The 5188-nt window shown below is 38.0% G+C and overlaps 1 pseudogene; it reads left to right on the forward strand.

Moving 5' to 3' along the window:
• Positions 1-3621: 3621 nt before the first annotated feature.
• On the forward strand, positions 3622-4557 carry LOC102816535 (annotated as a pseudogene).
• Positions 4558-5188: the final 631 nt, after the last annotated feature.

Raw genomic sequence — 5188 nt, forward strand, 5'->3', positions numbered from 1 at the left:
GAGAAAGAAATTCAATAGATTGTGATTAAACAACAACACTACCATTTGTATAAGTTCTTATCAACAACCATTAACTGTACCTAGCACCTTCCAGGTGTTTAATTTAGTTTTCACTCCACTCCAAAGAGATAAAGAGCTCTGGTAACATACTGATTATGAATCAAACTGCTAATTTCATGATTCATAGTTTGAAATTACCAGCTGTTCGTTGGGAGAATATGAGGCTTTCTGCTTCCATAAAGATTTACAGCCTTGGAAATTACTATGAGTTATAATCGACTCCACAGCACATAACCAGCACCACCAAGAGATAGATATTGACATCTCTGGGATATTTTTTTTCCCCCAGAGGTTTGATGTTTGGAAGCAGTTTGCCCAAGGTCAAACAGGAAGTATGTGGTTGAGCTCAGATTTGAATTCAGAACTACCTATTTAATTATAAAATGCTGGAATAGAAAGAGGTACTAAAGATGATTATTCAGTGTCTCACCAAGTGCTTTTGTACTTGAGCAATATACTGTAAGTGCTAAGTGGTTGTTCAGTTTATACTTGAACACTAAGGCAGAGGATTTCATTTGTTGACTGACTTCTTATATTTGGTTATGTAAGGCATTGCTCTCAATAGTTTCCAACAGTTAGTTTTACTTCAGTCCCTCAAACATTTTTTAAACAAGGGTCTAAACAGCAAAAACAAAAAAGACCTCATTGCAGATAAATCAGTTTAAATGGTTATGACCCTATAGGATATAGTTTCCAAGCTGTAACCTTTACAGAATCAAACGGCTACATCTTTTTCTCTCAGAGCACTACTGGCTCAAATTGTCAGGCTATTTTTTGACAGTTGAGCCATTAACCATTATACCATTAAAAATAATCCAACAGCTTTTACATATAGCAACATTTTAAACATTTGAAGGAGACTATACAAGTATTTTTTTGTTGTTGTTACCACCCATTCTTCCAGCTATTCTTCAAAAGACAAGATTTCTAAATATTTTCCCTGAATTTTTCCGGTTGCCCAATAAATCAGTTATCTCAATGGGACATAATAATACAGTATTTGTTCTGTTATCTAGGACTTTGACATTATGCTTTGTAGAATATATTTGTTGTCTTTGCAAACATAGACTAATGAACAACATAGATAATGTTGTTGTTAAGTATTGTCAGCTTGGTTCTGAGTCATCATGGCCCTGTATAGTGTTTCCTACTAGTAGCTGGGGGAATTGGACTGCAGACCTTTCAGACAGCAATCCAGTGTTTATCCTACAGTACCATACCAGGACTCCAAAAACAAATGTCTTTATGAAATCTCTATCATATTGCTGATTAGTATTATTGGGGTGGGGGTGGTAGCATGTCACCAAATCAGTTCTGACTTATAGGGAACCTCTACAGTGGGTTTCGGAGGCTGCAAATATTTATAGGAGCAGAAAATCTCATCTTTTTCCTGCAGATCAAATGGTAGATTCAAACTGTTAACCTTGCAATTAACAACCCAATGTGTAACCCACTACTCCACCAGAACTCCTCAACTAGTATTATATTTAGAATGAAATATAATTATATATGTTATGTGTTCTGTTAATCTACATCTCCACAGTCTTGGATTTCTGTAGTAAACACTGACTATCATAGAAGACATAAAATGTTTATCTTAAAAATCATCCATATACTCTGGTAATAAGTAGAGTCTTCTGAACAATACCATGTCAATCATAAAGTCAAATCCAGTCATACTTTATTAAGCATTGGACTGCTAATCGTATATTGGTTGTTGAAACTTTGCACCTCAGGAAACAGATGAATCTCTTTGTCTGCTTGCATAAAGATTTACAGTTTAAGAAACCTTAAATAGGGTCACTATAAAGTGAAATTCACTTGATGGCTGTGTTTTGTTTTGTTTTAGGGGTTGTTGTTGTTGTTGTTAAGTGCCATCAGTTTGATTCCAAACCATTGAAACCTTGTATAGGGTTTCTAAGGAGCAGCTGGTGAGCTTGAACCACTGACAGTTCAAACTACTTTGCAGTCTGACTCAGTCCACAGCGCCAGAGGTTAATCTTAATCTATTGCTTCCCAGGCCAGGGAGGAGGAATTCATGACCTAAATTTAGGTGTGGCACTGTGGGTTAATGTACCTGTGTTAATGCGCTGTGGGTTCAAGCTCACCAGCTGCTCTTCGGAATCCCTTACAGGGTCTCTATGGGTCGGAATCGACTGGATAGCACTTTACAACAACAAACTACTTTCCTGGGATTTTTAAATTAGATATCATAGAAGACAACCCTTCAATCTTGGTGAATGTGGGATCAACCACATTTTTGTTATATTCCTGCCTCTTAGTCTGTATAAAGGAAGCTTGGAAAAAGAGCCACAAAGTCTTAACAATAAAAGTTAGTGGTAGACCCCCAATGCTTTTGGCATTTTGAGTTAGGACTCTAAGTAAAAAAATAACTCAGACTAATATTTATAATTTTTACAAATTTATGAACCCTATATTTATCAGTTAGTAAAACAATTTCTCTTTCTCATTCAATAGCAAATGATAATGCAATTATTATGCATTTTAGTAAGAATGATATTGATCTATGCATATTGAATATGGGAAGGAACTCTGGTATCATAGTGGATTTCCAGCTGAGCTGCTAACTGAAAGGTCTGCAGTTAGAATCTACCAGTCACTCTGCTGGAGGGAGATGAGGCTTTTAGCTCCTGTAAAGAGTTATAATCTTGGAAATTCTATACAGAGTCACTATGGGTAGAAACTGACTGCATGGCAAAAAAACACTAATAACCATGATGAATACGGGAACAAAAGAAACAAATCATGAGAAAAAAGCACTAGTACCATTCATTCTGAGTGACCAAAAAAAGCCATAGATATGTGTTTTGCCTTGTTGTTCTTGTTGTTGTTAAGTGCCATTGATTCAGTCTGACTCATAGTAAACCTGTATAGCGTTTCTGAGGAGCTGCTGTTGTATTTGAACCTCTAAACTTGCGATTGAAACATGCTTCATGGTCCAGCACATTATCCTGCAGCACCACACCAGAACTCAGTGTTTTAACGTAAGAATTAATAAAATATCCTAATTATGGTGGTGGTGGTTGTGTGCTGTGGAGTTGGCTCGCAGTCATGATGACCCTCTGTAAGGTTTCTGAGTCCTGGTGTGGCATTGTATGATAAGCACTGGACCAGAAGATCAATTTGAAATGTAAATATGGCTGTTTGACCTAACCAGTTGCTCCTTGGAAACACTATATAGGAACTGCCTCAATGATTCTTTTAACAATAACAAATAGGGTTTCTGAAACTGTAAATCTTTCCTTGAGGTTAGCAGGCCAACTCATAATCCACTACTCTACCAGATTATAAAATTTTTGAAATCTATTATTCCTTCTGTGGTCAACCATAACCATTGGATTTTCCATAGCAACAAAAGACCCTCAAGAGATCTCTGGAATATTAATCTTCTCTAGTAAGGAAGAAAATAAGGTTTGACAGAACTACCTTTTCCCCTCCACACACAAACAAATAAATGTGCATACACTCAAACAGAGTAAAACATACACTAGCACACATATGTGGAACTTCTTTTCATTTTTAGACCCTGATGGGAGAATAATGGACCATAGGAATCATTCATCAGTGACTGAGTGTATCCTTGCTGGGATCACAGAACATCCTGAACTCCAGCTACCCCTCTTCCTCCTCTTCCTAGGCATCTGTGTGGTCACAGTCATAGGAAACCTGGGCATGATCACACTAATTGGACACAGTTCTCACCTTCACACCCCCATGTACTATTTCCTCAGTAGTTTGTCCTTCCTCGATCTCTGCCAGTCCACTGTCATTACCCCTAAAATGCTGGTCAACTATGTGATAGAGAAAAACATCATCTTCTACCCTGAATGCATGACTCAGCTCGATTTCTTTCTTGTTTTTACAATTGCAGAGTGTCATATGATGGCTGCAATGGCATATGATCACTATGTTGCCATCTGTAACCTCTTACATTATAATGTTATCATGTCTTGTCACACCTACTTGTGGCTCACAACGGGAGTTTATATTTTGGGTATCATTGGCTCTACAATTCTGACAGGCTTCATGATGAAGCTCTTTTTCTGTAAGATCAATGTGGTTAACCATTATTTTTGTGATATCTTTCCACTCCTGCAGCTATCCTACTCTAGCATCTACGTCAATGAAATATTGATTCTGAGTCTGAGTACATTTAACATATTTATCCTGGCCTTAACCATCCTTGCCTCCTACAACTTTATCTTTAGGAGCATTCTCCATATTCGCTCCCCTGAGGGCAAATCCAAAGCCTTTAGCACTTGCAGTTCTCATATATCAGCTTCTACACTCTTTTTTGGTTCTAAAGCTTTCATGTATCTGCAGCCATGAAATATCAGCTCCACAGACCAAGGGAAAATGTCTTCTGTGTTTTATACTATTGTTGTTCCCGTGCTCAACCCCAATATCTATAGTCTGAGGAATAAAGATATGAAATTTGCCCCAGAGAAAATTCTAGTAAGTCAAGCACCCTCCTGAGTAGAATCAATACTACCTTGTCCTATCAGAAACAGATCTTTGGCTTGTTGAGATACATAATTTGTTCAGTTAATTCTTGAAATGCGTTAGCTCATCTGAACTTCTTTCCCCTATATAACATATGTCTCCAACTAACCTTCATGTAACATCTACCTCAAAGTCTATATTAAGGGGCTCTGGTAGCATAGTGGTAACTAGTTGGGCTGCTAATCTCAAGGTCAGAAATTTGAAACTACCAGCTGTTGCAAGGTAGAAAAATGAGGCTTTCTAAAGATTTACAGCCTCAGAAACCCTATGCAGGGTCACTACAAGTCAGAAACAATTCCACGGCACACACACACCACAACCATATAAACAGAAATGTTATTGTTGTTGTTGTTAGGTGCCATTGAGTTGGTACCGACCCATAGTGACCTTATGCACAGCAGAATGAAAGACTGCCCAATCCTGGGTCAAGCTCACCACTGTTGCCAACGCGTGAGTCCATTGATGCTGTGGCCAATCCATCTCGTTGGGGGTCTTCCTCTGTTACTCTGACTTTCCACCTTACCAAACAATATATCCTTCTCCAGCAACTGGTTCCTCCTGACAATATTTCCAAAGTATGAGAGACGAAGTTTAGCCATCTTGG

The sequence above is a fragment of the Chrysochloris asiatica genome, unplaced genomic scaffold (genome assembly GCF_000296735.1).
Source record: "Chrysochloris asiatica unplaced genomic scaffold, ChrAsi1.0 scaffold00158, whole genome shotgun sequence".
Classification (NCBI taxonomy): Eukaryota; Metazoa; Chordata; class Mammalia; order Afrosoricida; family Chrysochloridae; genus Chrysochloris; species Chrysochloris asiatica.